Source organism: Ornithorhynchus anatinus, chromosome X1, assembly GCF_004115215.2.
Source record: "Ornithorhynchus anatinus isolate Pmale09 chromosome X1, mOrnAna1.pri.v4, whole genome shotgun sequence".
NCBI lineage: Eukaryota > Metazoa > Chordata > Mammalia > Monotremata > Ornithorhynchidae > Ornithorhynchus > Ornithorhynchus anatinus.
Window position 1 is genome coordinate 115,193,537 of NC_041749.1, and position 22,711 is coordinate 115,216,247.

Below are 22,711 nucleotides of genomic sequence, written 5' to 3' on the forward strand. Positions count from 1 at the left end.
GGGAAGGTACTTGATTTCTCTGGACCTCAGTTTTCTCATTTGCGAAATGGATTCAATACCAGTTCTGCCTCCCTCTTAGACTGTGAATCCCTGGTGGAACAGGGACTGTTGTCTGACCTGATTATCTTGTATCTACCTCGGTGCTTAGTACAGTGCTTGGGACATGGGGAACTCTTAACAGGTGCCATTATAAGTACTATTATTTTAGTACAAGTCAGTGCCTGCTGGATTTCTAGTATAACTTCCATTTCTTTGCCAACTTTGCTTGGTAGGATAGGTTCGGATCAGCAGAGGAATTGGTACTTCATGGGTTGCTTCAACGGGAAGCAGCGTGGCCTAGTGGAAAGAGCACAGGCTTGAGAAACAGAAGGACTTGGGTTCTAAACTAATCTAACTGTGACTCAGTTCCCCTCACTTGCAAAATAGGGATTCAACATGTGTTCTCCCTCCTACTTAGACTGTGAGCCCCATGTTGGACCAGATGGTTTTGGATCTACCCCAGTGCTTAGTACAGTGTTTGGCATATAGTAAAGGTACCACTTGTCTGCTGTGTGACCTTGAGCAAGTCACTTAACTTCTTTGGGCCTCAGTTACCTCATCTGTAAAATGGGAATTAAGACTGTGAGCCCCACTTGGGACAACCTGATTACATTGTGCCTACCCCTGCGCTTAGAACAGTGCTTGGCACATAGTAAGTGCTTAACAAATACCATAATTATTATTAATAATAAATACTACTGTTATTATTATTACAGATACTGAGGGGCCCCTGAAGGTTTATCAGGGTGCTGATCTGGAGCTAATCAGTGTCCAAGGGGTTAAATGTAATGCAACCCAATCCTCCCCCTTCCCCACCAATTTCCATGAGATGAACAAGGCCCAGTCAATGAACATTTCAGGCTTATCACCACTACAGCTGCTTGGACCCAACTTAAAAGATGCAGCTGGTCTGGGGAAGGAGAGGCTGTGGGGTTTAGGGCTTTGCCCTTGAGGTTGCATGACTTTTCTTGGGGCTATCCCCGCTCCCCCTCACCCCAGCCTCCTCCTGACGGTCAATAATTGGTGATCTAGCAGCCCACTCAGCACGAAATCCATCTCGGGGTCAGCGGAGAGGGACGGGTCCTGTTTGAACTGGAGATCCCCAAGGAGCCTTGCTTTGCCATCAGAGCCCGGAGGCTTTGGAACAGCATTTGCTCCAGGCATAGGCCTCTGTTCTCCTGAAAGACCTGTGAACCAGAGGAGGCCACAGCTTTCTCCCAGAGAGGGAGGTGGGCACAGAGTTCTAAGTTCCAGCTGACAGGCAATGTGGACTCCCTTGGTTCTGCACGACATTTCCCCCGGGATGAAACAAACCAATCCCCCCGGGGGTCTTGGAGGCACAAACAGATTTCAACGTTGTCTCCGTCTTAAATGCCAGGATTACTGTTGGTTTAGAAGCAGAGGCTTGGTAATCCAGGGGCGGGATTGCATCAGCCACTGATCAAGGTTGCCAGGCTATTCACCGTGTCAGAGAATCTGGCCCCGCTCAGCCAGCACCGTGGGCCTCTCACGAGGCTCTTGCTTTCAGTGCAGATGAACGCAATTTGGACTCTGGCTGTCTGAGAGCGGTGCACCTGTTCCCCTGGAGTTAGGAATGTTCTCAAGTAGAAGGTCATGAGCTGGTCTTCATATTTAAACCAAGGACCAGACCAATCAATCCATCAATCGGTGGTATTTATCGAGTGCTTACTGTGTGCAGAGTGCTGTAATAAGCGCTTGGGACAGTACTGGCCTAGTGGATAGGGCACGGGCCTAGGAGTCAGAAGGATGTAGGTTCTGATCCCAGCTCTGCCACTTGTCTGCTGTGTGACCTTGGGCAAGTCACTTCACTTCTCTGTGCCTTAGCTACCTCATCTGTAAAATGGGGATTGAGACTGTGAGCCCCACATGAGACAAGGGACTGTATCCAACCCAATATGCTTGTATCCACCCCAGGGTTTAGAACAGTGCCTGGCACATAGTAAGCTCTTAATAATTACCATAATAATTATTATTATTGTAGTATCTATCCCCAGCACTTAGCACAGTTCTTGGCCCATAGTAAGCACTTAACCAAGAAAACAAACACTGGCTCTCCACTCACTATTCTTTTCATTCATCCCCAAATCACTTTCTAACCTTACCTCACTCTCAACTCTCTCACCTCCATCCCAATCAATCAATCAATCCATCAGCGCTTGCTGGGTGCAGAGCACTGTATTAAGGGCTGGGGAGAGCATGATACAAAAGAGTTGGTAGTCACATTCCCTGCCCACAACGAGCTCACAGTCACTCCGATTCCTTCAGCTTGGAAGTCCCTCCCTCGTTCTCTGCCCATACACCCAGTCCCAAAACCCAAGGAACCATATTTCTTGCTATAGTCAAAGCCCTCTGAAAAAAATCCCAGCTCTTCCATTCATTCATTCAATAGTATTTATTGAGCACTTACTATGTGCAGAGCACTGTACTAAGCGCTTGGAATGAACAAGTCGGCAACAGATAGAGACAGTACCTGCCGTTTGACAGGCTTACAGTCTAATCGGGGGAGACGGACAGACAAGAACAATGGCAATAAATAAAGTCAAGGGGAAGAACATCTCGTAAAAACAATGGCAACTAAATAGAATCGAGGCGATGTACATTTCATTAACAAAACAAATAGGGTAATGAAAATATATACAGTTGAGTAGACGAGGACAGTGCTGAGGGGATGGGAAGGGAGAGGGGGAGGAGCAGAGGGAAATGGGGGGAAAAGAGGGTTAAGCTGCGGAGAGGTGAAGGGGGGGGTGGTAGAGGGAGTAGAGGGAGAAGGGGAGCTCAATCTGGGAAGGCTTCTTGGAGGAGGTGAATTTTAAGTAGGGTTTTGAAGAGGGGAAGAGAATTAGTTTGGCAGAGGTGAGGAGGGAGGGCATTTCAGGACCGCGGGAGGACGTGGCCCAGGGGTCGACGGTGGGATGGGTGAGACCGAGGGACGGTGAGGAGGTGGGCGGCAGAGGAGCGGAGCGTGCGGGGTGGGCAGTAGAAAGAGAGAAGGGAGGAGAGGTAGGAAGGGGCAAGGTGATGGAGAGCCTGGAAGCCTAGAGTGAGGAGTTTTTGTTTGGAGCGGAGGTTGATAGGCAACCACTGGAGGTGTTTAAGAAGGGGAGTGACATGCCCAGAACGTTTCTGCAGGAAAATGAGCCGGGCAGCGGAGTGAAGAATAGACTGGAGAGGGGCGAGAGAGGAGGAAGGGAGGTCAGAGAGAAGGCTGACACAGTAGTCTAGCCGGGATATAACAAGAGCCTGTAGCAGTAAGGTAGCCGTTTGGGTGGAGAGGAAAGGGCGGATCTTGGCGATATTGTAAAGGTGCAACAAACCTTCCCCAGTTAACTTCCAACCTGTCACCTCTAGTGCCCAGATACTTATTCAGACTCCTCCTCGCCTCTGTATAGGTATAATCTGTACAATCCGTTTGGGTTACTCTATTTGTAAATTTTTTTTTATATCCATCTCCCCATGAGTGTAAACTCCTGCTCCGTTCTCGTACTTTCCCAATAGCAATAAATACTGCTGCTGTTACTACTAACAGTGCTTGGCACACAGTAAGTGCTTAACAAATACCATCATTAATTACAACTGCTATTATGGCCAGCTGAATTTGAATGACACTAGAAGATAGCTAACAGGAAAGGATTAAGAACATAGATGCCTATCAACCAGTGGTATTTAGTGAGCAGATATTGTATGCAGGCCACTGTACTAAACCCTCGGGAGACCAAAATGTGACAGAGTTGATAGAGATGATTCCTGCCCACAAAGAACTGGCCCCTAGAATTGATGCACCGTTGAGAGCTCAACAGACCTGAGCCCTCCCTCCAGGTAGGTAAACACCTGAACCAAAGAAGGAGCGGACATGGGCCTGGAGGTCAGAGGACCTGGGTTCTAATCCCAGCTCTGCCACTTGCCTACTGTGGAACCCTTGAGAAAATTACTTCACTTCTCCGTGCTTGTTTCCTCATCTTAGTACATAGTAAGTGTTTAAAAAATACCACAAATGTTGCCGTTATTAGTATTATTATTACTATTATTCTTATTACCAGAGGTTCCCAAGTGCAGACATCTGATAATTTTGCCATGGCCACCAACACTCCACCCAAATAATAGATGTTCCCATTAAAAATGACCTTTTTCACATTTTTGCTGAGATTCTTTTAGCTTGAAACCATTTATCCTTATTAACCTACCTTTCCAAATTAGTCACCCAATCAATGATATTGATTGAGCGTCATCGGAGAAGCAGCAGAGCCCACTGGAAAGAGCACGGGCCTGGGAGACAGAGGACCGGGGTTCTAATCCTGGCTCTGCCACCTCCCTGCCGGGTGACCTTGGGCAAGTCACTTCTCTGTGGCTCATCTGTAAAATGGGAATTTTATACCTTGTTCTCACTCCTCCTTAGATTGCAAGCCCCATTCGGGACAGGGACTATGTCCCATCTGATTATCTTGGTATCTACCCCGGTGCTTGGTACGTAGTAAGCACTTAAAAATACCATGATGACGATGACGAATATTAAATGAAGAATGATATGAATGATATGAATATTAAAGAGAAGCAGCATGGCTCAGTGGAAAGAGCACGGGCTGGGGAGCCAGAGGTCATGGGTTCAAATCCCAGCTCCACCGCTTGTCAGCTATGTGACATTGGGAAAGTCACTTAACTTCTCTGTGCCTCAGTTACCTCAACTGTAAAAAATGGGGATGAATGGGGATGAAGACTGTGAGCTTCACGTGGGACAACCTGATTACCCTGTATCTACCCCAGCGCTTAGAACAGTGCTTGGCATATAGTAAGCACTTAACAAATCCCAACATTATTATCATTATCATCATTATTATTATTATTATTATTGTTATTATTAAAGGCCTTAGCGAGCATTTGAGCCCTTTCAAAAGGTGCTGGCACAACCAAATGATCCTTGAAAACCGCTGGGCTAAAATCTAGGTCAAACAGGTGTTTTATCAACCTAATTGGACTCCACCTCCCCCACTCTGGTCTTCAGGCGAGAAGGTCTGGTTTTTTTCCACTCACCCCAGGGATGGTGTATGCTGCAGCCCCTCCCCCAGGAGCAAGAGACATGAGGACGAATGCCTAGACTTTTATTGATGGGTTTGTACCCTCTGGATAATAATAATTAATAATAATGATGGTATTTGTTAAGCACTTACTAGGTGCTGAGCACTGTTCTAAGCACTGGGGCAGATACAGGGTGATTAGATTGTCCCACGTGGGGTTTACATTTTTTAATCCCCATTTTTACAGATGAGGTAACTGAGACACAGAGAAGTTAAGTGACTTGCCCAAGGTCACACAGCAGACAAGTGGCAGAGCCGGAATTAGAACCCATGACCTCTGACTCCCAAGCCCGTGCTCTTTCCACTAGCCCATGCTGCCTCTCACAAGCAGTGTATTGAGCACTTAATGTGTGGAGAGCATTGTACTAAGCAGTTGGGAGAGTACACTACAACAGAGTGGGTAGACATGTTCAGAGAAGCAGCATGGCTTAGTGGAAAGAGCACGGGTTTGGGAGTGCGAGGACGTGGGCTCTAAACCCAGCTCTGCCACCTGTCTGCTCTGTGACCTTGGGCAAGCCTCTTAACTTCTCTGTGCCTCAGTTACCTCATCTGTAAAATGGGAATTAAGACTGTGAACCCCTTGTGGGACAACCTGATTACCTTGTATCTACCCCAGCGCTTAGTAAGCTCTTAACAAATACCATCATTATTATTATGTTCCCTACCCAAAACGTTCAGGACATGTTTCCCCATTCCTTGAAAAACTCCAGTCGTTGCCCATCCTCCTCAGCATCAAGCATTCAATCACTTTGCCCCTTCCTACCTCACCTCGCTACTCTCCTATTACAACCCAGCCCGCACACTTCACTCCTCTACTGCTAACCTTCTCACTGTGCCTCGATCTCATCTATCTCACTGCTGACCCCTCACCCACGTCCTGCCTCTGGCCTGGAAGGCCCTCTCTCCTGAAAACCGACAGACAAAGACTCTCCCCCCTTCAAAGCCTTATTGATGGCACATCTCCTCCAGGAGGCTAAACCCCCCTTTCCCTCTTCTCCCACTCCCTTCTGAGTCATCCTGATTTTCTCCCTTTGTTCATCCCCCCTCCTAGCCCCACAGCACTTATGTACATATTTGTAATTTATTTATATTAATGTCTGTCTGCCCCCTCCCCTCTAGACTGTAAATTCATTGTGGGCAGGGGATGTGTCTGTTTACTGTTGTACTCTCCCAAGTGCTTAGTACAGTGCTCTGCACCCAGTAAGCGCTCAATAAATAGGATTGAATGAATGAATGGACAAGCTTTCAGTCTAGAAGGCGAGACAGACATTACTATAAATAAATTCCCTGCATTCCCAGAATCTTTAGATAGGAGCCACAGGGGAAGTTATTTTTCCAGTGGTTCTTGTTTGTGTTTTGGCTTTAAAACAATCTCAAGCTGACCTGCCTATTCTGGCATCTGAAGCCACATGTGGGGAAAAGAAAAAGCCTGTCATCTTCAGCCCGTTCCTTCTCTGTTTCACAGGTCTTGGACTGATCTCTCCCTTTCCCACTGCTGCACCACCTATAAAAAGAACAAACTTGAGTGTCCTGTCACGCTCCTTTATTAGATTACACAATGGTACCGACCAATTTACTGTTGTGGTATTCTTGGGACCCACACTGCCTGGACCTGTTTGCTGAATCTGGTCATGCTCATGGAAAGGAGAGAGTTTAGGATTTTGGTATGAGGGTTACTAACCTGTTGCCTGTAGGAACTCTAATATTTCTTTCTTCATGGGTTCTAATCCCAGCTCTGCCACTTGTCTGCTGTGTGACCTTGGGCAAATCCCTTCACTTCTCTGTCCCTCAGTTACCTCATCTGTAAAATGGGGATTGAGACTGTGAGCCCCCCTATGGAACAGGGACTGTGTCCAACTCTGCTTGTATCCACCCCAGCGCTTAGTACAATGCCTGACACATAGTAAGCGCTTAACAAAAACCAGCATTATTAAACCATCATTATTATTCACTGGTCCCCCAAATTTGACCCTTTTGAGTTTTCCCTGAACCTCTCCTTGTTGCCTCTCAGTGAAATACCGTTGCTTGAAGGCCGAAGGTTTTGCAAGTAAGTGGATGGGAGGAGGAGGAAACCCTGGAACAGCTGCGAGAAAGTGAGTGTCCTTGGGTTCAAATGTGCCAGGCAGAGACTCCCGGGCCTGGGAGTGAGAGGACCTAGGTTCTAATCCTGGCTCTGCCACTTGCCCAAGATCACACATTAGGCAAGTCACTTCACATCTCTGGGCTTCAGTTCCTCATCTATAAAATGGGGATTTAATACCTATTCTCCCCTCCCATTTAGACTATGAGCTCCCTGTGGGACAGGGATTGGGTCCACTCTCACTGCCTTATGAAAAGCAACGTAGCTTAATGGGTAGAGCATGGGCCTGAGAGTTGGAAGAACCTGGGTTCTAATGCCGACACCGCCATTTATCTGCTGTGTGAGACCTTGGACAAGTCGCTTCACTTCTCTGGGCCTCAGTTCCCTTGTCTGTTAAAATGGGGATTAAGACTTTGAGCTTAAGACTTGACAGGGACCGTGTCCAACCTGATTAACTTGTATCTACCCCAGCGCTTAGAACAGTGCTTGGCACATAGCAAGCACTTAATAAATACCACTATGGTTGCTGCTATTATTATTCGATCCTAGATTCTCGATCCAGGTGCAGCCAGAGTCTAGAGCAATAAAAAGGGATTCGTCTTCCCCCTTTACATTGTCATGGACTCCAATCGTCAAAGTAACTGTGAGCCTCACGTGGGACAACCTGATTACCCTGTATCTACCCTAGCCCTTAGAACAGTGCTCTGCACATAGTAAGCGCTTAACAAATACCAGCGTTATTATTACCCAGCTCAAGGTAGGGAAGCAAGGTAGAGAAGTGAGCTGCCTTCTAGGCCTGTTGTAAGGGATCGTGCAATCCCTTTCCCCACTCTGAAGTCAGGAACCTACGCTTTTTTTATGGTATTTGTTAAGCGCTTACTGTGTGCCAGGCACTGTACTAAGAGCTGGGGTAGATTCATTCATTCATTCGATCGTATTTATTGAGCACATACTGTGTGCAGAGCACTGAATTAAACGCTTGGAAATTACAATTCGGCAACAGATAGAGACAATCCCTACCCGACAACGGCCTCACAGTCTAGAAGAGGGAATACAGACAACAAAACAAAACAAGTAGACAGGCATCAATAGCATCAATATAAATAAATAGAATTATAGATATTTATTCATTCATTCAATAGTATTTATTGAGCGCTTACTATGTGCAAAGCACTGTACTAAGCGCTTGGAATGTACAAATCGGCAACAGAGACAGTCCCTGCCCATTGACGGGCTTACAGTCTAATTGGGGAAGACCGACAGACAAAAACAATAGCAATAAATAGAATCAAGGGGATGTACATCTCATTAACAAAATAAATAGGGTAATAAAAAATATATACAAATGAGCAGACGAGCACAGTGCTGAGGGGAGGGGAAGGGGGGGGGAACAAGGGGGCTTAGCTGAGGGGAGGTGAAGGGGGGATAGAGGGGCAGCAGAGGGAGCAGAGGGAAAAGGGGAAGCTCAGTCTGGGAAGGCCTCTAGGAGGAGGTGAGCTCTAAGTAGGGCTTTGAAGAGGGGAAGAGAATTAGTTGTGAGTCAGGTATGCAGCCATCTAATTTGAGAAAGATGGAGACTTTAATGCATCACGTTGCCTAAAGAGGCAGCTAATATACAAAGATACCAGAGATAAATGTCACTCCCCTTTATAAAAGGACCACCAAATGATGTTCATTTCATCTTTAAGCATAAAAAGAGATTAGACCATTCTAGATTTGTTATTCTAAAGAGGGGAAGACCTGCAGAGTCCTTTTAGTCCAGAGTTCAAATGGTGGTCGACTTTTGTGTCCCTGATCAGCCGTCTGACTTCACATACTTTCCTATTTATCTTCCTATATGCACATCATTAATAAAATAAATAGAATAATAAATATGTACATATATACACAAGTGCTGTGGGGTGGGGAGGAGGGTAGAGCAGAGGGAGGGAGTAAGGACGATGGGGAAGGGAGGAGCTCTAACAGCATTAATCCCCATTTTACCAATGAGGTAATTGAGGCACAGTGAAGTGACTTGTCCAAGGCCACAAAGCAGACAGATGACAGAGCCGGGATTAGAACCCTGGTCCTTCTGATGCCCAGATCTGCGCTCTGTCCACTATGCCACGCTGCTGGGGCAGCGTTGTGAGGGCTTGCTGCTTGTGGTCTCACTGGAAAACATAAACTACTGTTTTCCAGCTTAGGGTGAGCACTGCTGGAACAATACATCCTGCATTACCCTTAATCAATTTGAAAGCTGCTTTGAAAGCCTTCTAGAGTCAGGACCGGCTCAAACAACGAATTTATCAAATGGTAGTAATTACAGGATCGGTTACCAACTGGTATCGAATGTTGTTTCCAGAGCCAAAATTGACAAGAGCCAGATAGAGCTGTTTATGGAGCTAGGCAGGTTGCTGGAGATGCTGGCGGGGGGTTGGCTATTTATTCTGGGGATAATTGGATCAGCCCTAAACGTTTAGGATCTGCAGCGGGGACCATGGTAATGTCAGCTTCAAGTGAGTGGCGGTCCCAGGCAGGGGCGTGGCTAGACATGTTTAACCCCAGAGCCGATTACAGGAACCAGGGCCCTTTGGGCACCCGGCTCAGCCAGGGAGGGGGGGCAGGGGGGCAGGGAGGGGTTCTATGGTGAAGAGTCTGTCCCCCTGAACTCCCCCCACGCCCCCAATCCCTCTGTTCCCATCAGTAGACAAGCCTGTAGGGAAGCAGCCTGGCCTAGTAGTTAGAGCACGGGCCTGGGAGTCACAAGGACCTGGCTTCTAATCCTGGCACTGCCACTTGTCTGCTGTGTGACCTTGGGCAAGTCACTTTATTTCTCTGGGCCTCAGTTGCCTCATCTGTAAAATGGGGAATAAGACTGTGAGCCCTATGTTGCTGAACTTAACATCCACCAAAAGCAGGAAGCCAGAGCCCAGCAATCTCTACCCGGAGGTGCTGCCCTTTCTGCCCTGCTCTAGAAGCAGCAAGGCTTAGTAGACAGAGCATAGACCTGGGAATCAGAAGGAGCTAGGTTCTAATCCTGGCTCTGTCCCTGTCTACTGTGTGATCTTGGGTAAGTCATTTCACTTCTCCGTGCCCCAGTTACCTCAACTGTAAAATGGGGAATAAGACTGTGAGCCTCATTTGGGCCTGGACTGTGTCCAACCTGATTACCTGGTTTCTACTCCAGTACTTAGTACAGTGCCTGGAACATAGTAAGTGCTTAACAAATACCATTAAAAAAATAGTCTAGTTCCATCCCTGGACAAGTTGACCTGGGTTGCTGCGGCTGGATGTCTTCCACTGGACTGCATACTGTGAAGTCAGTCAGCCAATTGTATTTCTTGAGCGCTTACTGTGTGCAGAGCACAGTACTAAGTGCTAGAGAAGCAGCGTGGCTCAGTGGAAAGAGCACGGGCTTGGGAGTCAGAGGTCATGGGTTCTAATCCCGGCTTTGCCACTTGTCAGCTGTGTGACCTTGGGCAAGTCACTTAACTTCTCTGTGCCCCAGTTCCCTCATCTGTAAAATGGGGATGAAGACTGTGAGCCCTACATGGGACAACCTGATTACTTTGTATCTACCCCAACTCTTAGAACACTGCTTGGCACATAGTAAGCGCTTAACAAATGCCAACATTTATTTTATTTTATTTTGTGAGAGTACAGTATAACAGTAAACAGATGCATTCCCTGCCCAAAACGAGCTTACGGTCTAGAGGGAAGGGGTACGAAGCCCTATCTCTTCCGGTTTGCTCATCCAGTTAGTCATCCTTGGTGTATAATGGTTCATTTACTTCAGTCAATCAATCAGTGGTATTTGAGTGCTTACTGTGTGCACAGCACTGTACTAAGTGCTTAGGGAATAGTAATGATGGTATTTGTAAAGTGCTTACTATGTGCCAGGCACTATTCTAAGCATTGGGGTAGATACAAAGTACAAGGTAAGCATAACAGAGTTGGTAGACACATTCCCTGCCCACAATGAGTTTACAGTCTAGAGGATAAGCTTACAGTCTATTCACTCATTAATGTTTTGCTTTTTTTATTTTTTAGAAGCATTGTGGCCTAGTGAAAAGAGTGTGGGCCTAGTAGTCATGGGACCTGGATTCCAATCCCAGCTCTGCCATTTGTCTGCTGTATGACCTTGGGCAATAATAATTAATAATTATGGTATTTGTTAAGCGCTTGCTAAGTGCCTGGCACTGTACTAAGCGCTGGGGTGGATACAAGCAAATCAGGCTGGACACAGTTCCTGTTCCACATAGGGCTCACAGTCTTATTCCCCAGTTTACAGATGAGGTAACGGAGACACAGAGAAGTGAAGTGATTTGCCTAAAATCACACAGCAGACAAGTTTCAGAGTTGGGATTAGAACTCATGACATTCTGACTCCTAGGCTTGTGCTAGCTGTTTGACCTTGGGCAAGTCACTTCATTTCTGTGTGACTCAGTTGCCTCATCTGTAAAATGGGGATTCAGACTGTAAGCCCCATGTGGGAAAGGGACTATGTCCAACCTAATTAACTTGTATCTATCCCAGTGCTTAGTACAATGCCTGGCACATAGTAAGCACTTAACAAATACCATAAAAAAATGAGGTGGGGGTAAGACCTGCAGGGGGTTACCAAAGTGATAACCCTCCTAGCTTTCCATTTGCATTGTCACTTGCTTGCCATTAGAGGCCTGCACTCCAACAAAATACCCTCACTTTTGAATTCATGGAGTGATGTGTTGGCCTGCAAATGGAGGATCATAGAAATAATAATAAAAATTGTGTTGTTTGTTAAGTGCCTACTATTTGTCAAGCACTGTATTAAGTGCTGGGCTAGATACAAGTTAAGCAGGATCCACATGGGGCTCACAGTCTAAGTAAGAGGGAGAACAGGTATTGAATCCCCATTTTGCAGATGAGGGAACTGAGGCCCAGAGAAGTTAGGGGACTTACCCAAGGTCATACAGCAGACAAGCAACAGAGTCAGGATCAGAAACCAGGTCCTCTGACTCCCAGGCCTTTGGTCTTGCTGCTAGGCCATGCTCCTTCTCAGTAGCTCAGAACAACAGTAATGTTATAATTGGAATAGCTGAGATGGGATGGAAAGGCTCTCCAGCAGCTGCCTCCTTTCCTTTTCTTTCTGCTCTCTTCTCCCATTGCACTCCAGCTCACACTCTTCACATCTCCAAGCTAAGCTTCAAACTGCCCTTGCTCTCAACTCTCCTATCTCCAATCGGCACAACTTTTTGCCTGCATGGAACTCCCTCCCCACTCAAATCAATCAGTGGTATTTATTGAATGCTTACTGTGTGCAGAGCACTGTACTGAGTGCTTGGGAGAGTACAGTGCAACAGAGTTGGTAGACATGTTCCCTGTCCACACCGAGCTGACAGTCTATAAGGGAAGACAGACATTGATGTAAATAAATAAGTTACGGATTTGAACCTAAGTGCTGTGGGACTGAGGATGGGTTGAATATCGAGGATCCAAAGGGTACAAATCCAAGTACACAGACAATGCAGAAGGGAGAGGGAGTTGGTGAAAACTCAAATTGGCTAAGCCATGCCCCTCTCACCTTCAAAGCCCTGAAAAGCCACTTCCTCCCTGAAGTATTCCCTGAAAAATCCCCTTTTCCTCTGTCATCCATCAGCCATCTTTAGCACTTGGTGTATAATGGTTCATTTACTTCACTTTTTTTTCCTTTTCTAGAAACAGCATGGCCTAGTGGAAAGAGTGTGGACCCGGGAGTTGGAGGAACTGGGTTCCAATCATGGCTCCACAACTTGCCTGCTGTGTGACCTTAGAGAAGTCACTTGACTTCTCTGTGGCTCAGTTTCCACATCTGTAAAATGGGGATTTGATACCTGTTCTCCCTCCTCCTTAGACTACGTCTAAGTCCAAGTGAGAAATAGACTGTCTGACCTAATTATCCTGTATCTATCACAATGCTTAATACAGTGCTTGGCACACAGTAAGAACTTACCACCACATTATTGTTGTTATTATTGTTGTTATTATTATCTCTTTTTCCTTTTGTTTCTTGTTTCAGGAATACAATCTGCTTCTTCTCTCTGTCTCCTCCATTGGATCATAAACTCCTGGAGGGCAAGGACAGTGTCTTCTACTCCAAGTGAATTAATTCATTAATTTATTCATTCAGTCATATTTAACTGAGCATTTACTGTGTGCAGAGCACTGTACTAGGCGATTGAGAGAGTACAGTACAGCAATAAACAATGACAATCTCTGCCCATCAGGAGGTTACAGTCTAGAGGGGGGGAAGCAGACATCAATACAAATAAATGAAATAACAGATATGTACATAAGTGCTAAGGGATTGGGAGGGGGGAAGAGCAAAGGGAGCAAGTCAGGACGATGCAGAAGGGAGTGGGAGATGAGGAAAAGTGGGGCTTAGCCTGGGAAGACCTCTTTGAGAAGATGTGCTTTCAATAAGGCTTTGAAGGAGGGGAGAGTCGTCGTCTGTCGGATTTGAGGAGGGAGGGCGTTCCAGGCCAGAGGCAGGACGTGGGCTAGGGTGAGACAGGCGAGATGGAGGCACAGTGAGAAGGTTAGCACTAGAGGAGCGAAGTGTGCTGGCTGGGTTATAGGGAGAAGTGTGGTGAGGTAAGGATGCCCACAACGTCCCAGGCACTTAGTACAGTGCCCTGCCCTCACTCGGTGCTCAGTACATGCTGCCGTTGGTGATGATAACAACAAATGACCAGAAAGGCAGAGGCCTTGAATGTTGGTTTCATTCTTGACACCGCAACACTCTGATCTGAATAGCCTCCCTGGGAGAGCCCCACTTTGGAATGACAAGTCGGAAAGCCAAACTAAAAGATCTGGAAGTGTTTACATCAGCAGCGTCCAATGACGTGTGTCCTAGGGTATTTGCAGAACCGTGGATCCCCGGGCAAGCCACTAGCTGTTATTTCTGAGAACTCGTGGATGATATGTCCCTAAGGATTGAAAAAAGGGCAAATGTGGTGCTCATATTTAAAAAAAGCAGTGAGCCCTGCTCTCACGGATTGGTCAGATTAACAGTGAAACCTAGAAAAATATCAAATGATCGATTTGCTGCCCGCCCCCCCCTCCCCAGCAGAGAGCATCACATTCTGGGAACGAACTAACCAGGCTCTGTAGTGAGCAAATTGGGCCTGCTCAATTTCATTTCCTGTTCAGAAAGGGAAGCAGGCCACATGGACAAACAGAACCAATAGAGGTAATCTAGCAAGGCTTCAGAAAGGCTTTACCTTCTGTCACCCCCACAACCTCCTCGCAAAAAAAATAAATAAATAAAGGAAAGAAAACCTTCTCCATTGACAAGCTAGGAAAGGGTGGTCTTGCCCTGTAATAATGTTGTGTAATATTTCTTAAAGCGCTGGCTGGCTCTGTGCCATGTTACTGTATGCACTGTACTAAGGTCTGGGAAAGATACAAGATGATCAGATGAGATACAGTCCCTGATCCACACGGGGCTCACATCTAAGGAGAAGGAAGATATTTCATCCCCGTTTTATGGATGAGGAAACTGAGGCACAGAAAATAATGATAACTGTACTTGTTAAATTCTTACTATGAGTCAAGCACTGTACTAAGCTCTGGGGTAGATACAAGATAATCAGGTCTCACATGGGGCTCATAGCCTAAGTAGGAGGAAGAACTGTCTCCATCTGTTACCGATTTGTACATTCCAAGCACTTAGTACAGTGCTCTGCACATAGTAAGCGCTCAATAAATACTACTGAATGAATGAATGAACAGGTATGGAATCCCCATTTTGCAGATGAGGGAACGGAGGCACTGAGAAGTGAAGTGACTTGCCTAAAGTCACACAGCAGACAAGTGGCAGAGCTGGGATTAGAACCCAGATCCTCTGATTCCCAGGCCCGGCCCCTCTCCACTAGGCCACACTGCTTCCAAAGGTTACCCGGCAGGCCACTGGCGAAGCCAGGATTAGAACCGAGTTCTCCTGACACTTCTCCCCACCAGTCCTGTGTTCTTTATATTAGGCCACCTAGCTGACCAAGTGTCAACCTGGGGCTAACTTTCAAATGACGTCCCACGGGGACAGGTCGTGAAGCTGCTTCTAGTGGATATCTTTATTAATGGCCCGAATGAAGAACTGGAGAGGATCCTCATCCAATTTGTAGATGATATGAAATTAGACTTAGACTGTGAGCTCCCTGCAGGACAGGGACTGTGTCCAACCTAACTGGCTTATCTCTACCCCAGCACTTAGAAGAGTGTTTGGCACATAGTAAGCACTTAACGAATACCATAAAAAAAATTGAAAGTGGTTGCTTTCTCTTTAGAAACAGTAATAAAATTACACTGACCGAGCTAAATCGGGGAAAGTTTCTTCAAAGGGGAAGAAATACAGTAAGGCTTTTAGATTGTGAGCCCATCAAGAGCAAAAATTGGGTCTTTTACTTCTGCTTGTCTGTTCCCGGTTCCTGCTCTGCCCCCTGTATGCAGCCAGTTAGGGCTCTGCACACCGGTACACCATAAATTCCACAGACAATGAGGAGGACGACCAAATGAAAGGAAATGGACCTAGATCGGAGCAGGAGATTTCAAGTTAAAGGTAAAGTACTTCCTGTCTGTGTGAGTGATAGTTGCCTCAGAAGGGGCTTCCAAGAGATCACCTCCAACCGTGGAGGTCTTCCGGGAAAGACACCCTCTGTTCTGGATGGTTTAGGCCGAGGGCCTGTCAGTCAGTCGATAGTATTTATTCAGCGCTTACTGTGTGCAGAGCACTGTACTAAACGCTTGGAAGAGTACAACAATAAATAGGTACATTCCCTGCCCACAGACTAGAGGGGGAGACAGACATTAATATAAATAAATGACAGATATGTACACAGGTGCTGTGGGGCTGGGAGGGGAGGGAGAACAAAGGGAGCAAGTCAAGGTGATGCAGAAGGAAGTGGGAGAAGAGGAAAAGAGGGCTTAGTCGGGGAAGGTCTCTTGGAGAAGATGTACCTTCAGTAAGGCTTTGGGGGTTGGGGGGCGGTAATCGTCGGATATGAAGAGGGAGGGCGTTCCAGGCCAGAGGCAGGACGTGGGCAAGAGGTCGGCGGTGAGATAGACGAGATAGACGAGAAGGTTAGCAGTAGAGGAGCAAACTGTGCAGACTGGCTGACCCTGTTGGGTTATTAATAATGAAAATAATTATTGGGGTTTTGTTATACACTTACTATGCATCAGGCACTGTGGTAGACACAGTATATGCAGATTGGACACAGTCCCTGTCCCACATAGGGTTCACATTCTTAGTAGAGGGGAGAACAGCTATCAAATCCCCATTTGACAGATGAGAAAACTGAGGCCCAGAGAAGTGAAGTCACTTGTCCAAGGTCACACAGCAGGCAAGTGGCAGAGGCAACATTAGAACCCAGGTCCTCGGACTCCGAGGCCCGTGCTCTTTCCACTAGGCTGCGCTTCCCTGGTTATTTCCAGCCCTAGGACTCCAGCAAACTCAAATATTTCCCTTGCCTCTTCTCTGCAATTCTAGCATTCTGGAGAGTGAGGGAAAAGCAGAGATTTGCATCCCATTTTAGGGCGGGGGGGGGGGGGGGGGGGAGAAAGGGGCGGGGGGAGAAAGAGAGAGATGGAGAGAGAGGGGAGGGATGAGAGAAAGAGAGGGAGAGAGAGCTATGAAGAAAGAGGGAGACAGAGAAAGAGAAGATATGAAAAGATGGAGAGAGAGGGAGAGAAAGAAAGAACAAGCTAAGAGAATTGGAACCTTATCTGGAGTCTCATAGTCTGTCCATTCTGTAGCCTGAGCTACAGAGGGAGTGAGGGAAGGGAGATTTGGGTCAAAGAGAAAGCCCCTGGCTGGCCCCTGAGAGCTCACAGGAATTAGTAGTGTCCTAGCTGGAAAGAGCAAGAAGTGGAAGACGGATTTTGCTTTTTTCCCCATTGGCTGTGCTCAGAACCCCCTCTTCAGTTGGCAGATTTCCTCCTCCCCAAGATGCTGCAGCAGAAGTTGCTGCAACCGTTTCTGAGGGTCTGGGGAGGGTGGGAGCCAAGCTTCTGGGCTGGTTTGGCACTCTGGGCAGGAGGAGGGATGGAGGGGGAGACTTGGGGATTCCTTACACCTCTCTGAGTCCTGTCAATCAAATGCAGGGGGGGCACTGCATCTCTCTGCTTCATGTTCACACTTCTGACCACTTCCCCTTTATTTTCCTACCTAGAAGCAATCCCATCCCCAGGCAAGAAAGGTGTTTCTGAACCTGTAACTGGGCTCAATTTCTTAGCTTGTGGCAGCCCATCTTCACCACCATCTTCTCAAACCCCACAGTTGACTCCCTGCCCCTTGTCCGTTCAGTCTGCAATGCTTCCCCCGACCTAGTGGTGTGTGTACGTCTCTCTCTTTCTCTCCCCCCGCCCAGCTGTGCCCACGAGTGCCTTGACCAGGACCATCCCCGAAGCTATTTTGAGTCTCTGACTCCATCACCTGGGGATTTTGCTTTCACTCCCCAGCTGCCTTTCCTGTTCTAACGCCCACAAGACAGCAGCAGGTTGTTTACTGCAGCTCCCCACTGAGGGAGTGCAGGGTGAGTGGGGGAGGGTCCGGGGAAGAGGGTTGCAGAGGGGAAGCGTACCAGAGAAGAAAAATGATCTGTCTTGGAGTGATGCCAAGGGGGCCCCAGGAGATCTAGCCCCTGAAAATGCAGCCACCTCTAAGGATGGTGGCAGCTGTCTGGCAGCTCAGTGGGGTGGATTGGAGGTCTTTAGCCCTGGGGAGTGGAGGGGAAAGAATGGGGGGGGCATCTCACCCCGGGGGTGTGTGGCCCTTTAAGGCTGCCAATCTCACAGGCAAGAATTTTAGACCATGACCTTGAGACCATGGTGCTCAGATCAACCCCCTGGGGGTGTAGCGTGGCCTAGCGGAAACAGCTCAGCCTTGAAGTCAGAGGACCTGGATTCTCATCCTACCCCTGCCACTTAATGTTGTATTTGTTTGTTAAGCGCTTACTATGTGCCAAGCACTGTTCTAAGCGCTGGGGTAGATACAAGGTCATCAGGTTGTCCCATGTAGGGCTCACAATCTTCATCCGCATTTTACAGATGAGGTCACAGAGGCACAGAGAAGTTAAGTGATTTGCCCAAGGTCACACAGCTGATAAGCAATGAGCAGGGATTAGAACCCATGACCTCTGACTCCCAAGCCCGGGCTCTTTCCACTAAGCCACACTTGCTTTACTTGCCTGCTGTGTGACTTTGGACAAGTCCCTTCACTTCTGGGGGATTTCCTGGGGGATTTCATACCTTTTTAAAAATGGTATTTGTTAAATGCTTACTAAGTGCCAGACACTGTACTAAATGCTGGGGTAGATAATAATAATCCTGGTATGTGTTAAGGGCTTACCGTGTGCCAGGCCTTCTACTAAGCGCCGGGGTGGATACAAGCAAATCGGATTATATCCCTGTCCCACATCGGGCTCACAGTCTCAATCCCCATTTTACAGATGAGGTAACTGAGGCCCAGAGAAGTGATTTGCCCAAGGTCACACAGCAGACAAGTGGCTGAGCCGCGATGCGTGCTAATCAGGTTGGATATAGTCCATGGCCCACATGGGGCTCACAGTCTTAATCTCCATTTTACAGATGAGGGAACTGAAGCCCAGAGAAGCGAAGTGACTTGGCTGAGGTCGCACAGCGGACAAGTAGCAGAGCCTGAATTAGAACCCAGGTCCTTCTGACTTCCCGGTAGGTGTTGTATCCACTAGATCACACTGCTTCTCATTCTCCCTCCTCCTTAGGCTATGAGCCCCATGTGGGACAGGGGCTGTGTCCAACCTGATTATCTTGTGCTTTACTACAATGCTTGGCATATAGCAGGTACTTAACATACAGTCATCATCATCAGTATTATTGTGGAGGTGCAGAGAAAGGGAAAACTTCTCCCACTCCCTTCTGCGTTGCCCTTGAACTTGGATTTACACCCTTTATCCACCCCCACCTCAGCCCCATAACACTTACAAACATATCCATAATTTATTTATATTTATGTCTGTCTCCCCATCTAGGTTGCAAACTCCTCGTGGGCAGGGAATGCGTCTACCAACTCTGTTACATTGTACTCTCCCAAGCGCTTCGATCCGTGTTCCGCACCCAGGAAGCACTCGGTAAATACCATTTATTTATCGACTGCCCGATCGCCGATGCCAGGGTGGCACTGGGTGGCTGCCTGGGCTTAAGCGGGAGCAGGCCTGTCACTGTCCTGACAAGGGAGCAGTGCAGACTTATCCTGTAAGGGACCTGCCTAACTGTAGGATTTGATGGCAGCCGGGGGTGCAGAGAGACCTGCCAGGCGGCAGGCTTGGGTGACTTGGCAGACATTGACGGGAAGGGCAGGAAACCACTGGGAACGACTAGCTAAGCCTAGCGGGGTCCTTGTGCTTCTCCAGCCTTGGACCTTTCCTCTGTTGTCTGTGCTGCCTCTGGCTCTTCCTCTTTCCCTCCTCCTTCTCCTCCTCCTCCTCCCTCTCCTCCTTCGCCCTTCCTCCCCTTGCGGGTCCGAGCTTCCCGGAGGGCGTGAGCAGCTGGCAACTGGGAGACCTGAAGGGTGGGGCTTAACAGCATCCATTTTGTGGAGCTGCTCCTCTTCTGTTCCCGTCCCGCCCCGCCCCAGCCTTCCATTTTCCCTGTCGGCCTGCCAAGGGGGCAGGCCCCGCCCCCCCCCGCCCAGACACGCGGGGTCCGCAGGGAGCAAACCGAGCCCGGCTCCTCCCCTCTGGCTCTGCCTCCCCTGTCGTGGCCAGCTCAGTCTCTGCTCCACGGGCCCCCAGGACCAGGCCAAACCCCTCCAGCCTGGCTCCAGGTTGGATGGGCCTGAAAAGCTGGGCGTCACCGGGCAGCATCGCCCCTCTCTGGGTGGGGAGGGGGCCGGGGGCAGGACAGAGAGCCCTTGGGAGACTCCTACCCATTCAAACTCATGAATCGCATGTCCCCAGACAAGAGGCGTTTATCCTGCAGCAAAAGCCGGGACAAGGAAGGCTGCCTTCCAGATCTTGGCCCACGGTCCCCCGGGGCCTAGCGACTGGGCAGGGGGTGAGGTGGGGGGAATCCAGCGGCTCCAGGGGAGTAAAGCCATGCTGGACCCGGGAAGGTGAATGAGGGGTGTGTGATGGCTGGACGAGAGGAAGATCTCCTATCCCCATCCCCGTGGGGTCAGCAGCCCTGATACAGTTGATGTGTCAGGAAAGTTTAAGGGGTTAACAACCGGTTTCGACCTAGAGAGACACAGATTAGCTGCCATCTGTGAAATGGGGGGAGCTGGAGGAGAAGAGAAGCGGTGTTGATCAAACTCTACTTAGTCACCTAGCCTACCCCTGACTCCAGGAAACCAGGATCTGGTCATAGGTGTGGTGAGTTAGGTGGTCTCAGCTTCCTCTTGGGGTGGTTAGGTGCTGATCGGGACCTGCTTTTCACCCAGGTCTGTAGACAAGGGTTGCCCACACCCCACCCTCCCTTGGGGGGATTTCCCCAGGCCTTGCCCCTCCACCACCCAACACCACCCTTGCAGCCCAACAGATTCCTTGCCTGGCAAGGAAGAGCCACTGCTGAGAATGAGAAGCAGCAGGGCTTAGTGGAAAGACCACCGGCCTGGGAATCGGGAGACCCGGGTTCCGATGCCGCTCCGTCCCTCGCCCGCTGCGAGACCTTGGGCAAGTCATTTAACTGCTCTGTGCTTCAGTTTCCACCTCTGAAAATAAAATGTCCGTTCTCCCTTCCCCTTACAATGAGAGCCTCGTGGGGCAGGAACGATGCTTGAGATCTGCTTATCTCCTCTACCCCGGTGCTTGGCATTATGCTTGTCACATAACAAATACCACAATTATTTGTTCACTGTTTGCAGGGAATGTGTCTGTTATATTGCACTGGACTCACAAGCTCTTAGTAAGCGCTCAATAAATACGATTGATTGATTGATTAATAACCTCATGGAGCCTAGGGGCCATTAGGTGCTTCCTCCTGCAGGGAAAAGGGGTTTCTCCTTTGATGGAAATTGCTTCTACCCCATTGAGCCAGAGGGTTGCTTTGGACACCTCCCAAACTTGGGCAGTGAGCCTGGGACAACTGGTGTCTTCCCCACATTATCCCTAAGAACCTTCTCCTCTGCAGCCTATGCCGTCCATAGCCCCGGAGACATTCCTCAGCCCTGCGATCTAGGCTGAGCCAAGGTTGGGGGTCCTGGCCTGGCTGGCAGGAGTGGCCTTATTAAGTCCCTGGCAGCTGCAGGATTCCAGGAGCCTGAGTACAGCTAAAACCAAATTGACCTTGATGAGGGTGGGTTGGGGAATGCCAGAGGGGGTGGGGTGCGATCGAGGAGCATTGCAGGATGTCTCTCCTGGTTCTCTGGTGTTTCTCCCAGATCTGGATACACACACAACACAAACACACACACGCACACACGCACAAGTGCCTTTCCCCCATCCTTCCCCGACACCTTCCTAGGAGTGCAAGAACCAGAGGATTCTAGAAGAGCAATCACTAATTTTTGTAAATTACTTCCCCCAGGGGACACCAAAAGCTTTCACCTCTAAAGGTCTGCCTCCCAGTCCTTCCTGGAGTTCACTGGTAGCCCTGGCCTGGCTCTTTTTGTCCTTCCGCAGTCTTAATCCCTTGTAGCTCTCTCTCTGTGAAGAAGAGCGGCTGCTAGGCAGGATCAGCGACACACTGCCTAAAGCAACCCAATGCCTTCCCCTCTGCCCCCTCCTCTCCCTCCTTCTCCCCTCTCCCTTGTAGCTCTCTCTCGGTGAAGAAGAGCGGTTGCTAGGCAGGATCAGTGACACACTGCCTAAAGCAACCCAATGCCTTCCCCTCTGCCCCCTCCTCTCCCTCCTTCTCCCCCTGAGACTCACAGCTCAAGGGGTCCCAGGCTTCCCCTCTCCAGGTACCTGGTCATTAACAGCCTCTCGACATTAAGTACTAAACATCACCTACTTTCATTCATTCAATAGTATTTATTGAGTGCTTACTATGTGCAGAGCATTGTTCTAACCTACTTGGTCCCCTGGGCCCAAAGCCACACTTCAAAAAGAGTAGGGGTTTCATTACATCGGCACTTCTTTGTGCCTCAGGTTCGTCATCTGCAAAATGGGGATTAAATACTTGTTCTCCCTCCTCCTTCCTGTGAGCCCTTCGCAGACAGGAACTGCGTCCAGCCCGACTATCTCGTATCTACCCCAGTGCTTAGTGCAGCGCTCGACACGCCGAAAGTGCTTAACAGATACCGTGATTATCATCAGCCGCCTAGGGGCCGCCGTCAGGGCTGGGCCTGCCACTCTCTAAACAGCTATTGCTGCACCCGTGCAGCGGTTTAACTGCCCTTCAGGTACAACTGGGATTTCCGAAGACTCTGCCTATTCCTCCGGAGGCCCCCGTACACAAGAGCAGGTAAGGAAACCAGAATGTGGTGATACGAGTAGTAGTGATCTGTATTCAGCATTATGTCCTGAGCGCTGAGGCAAATATAACGATCAATCGATTGTATTTATTGAGCACTGACTGCGTGCAGAGC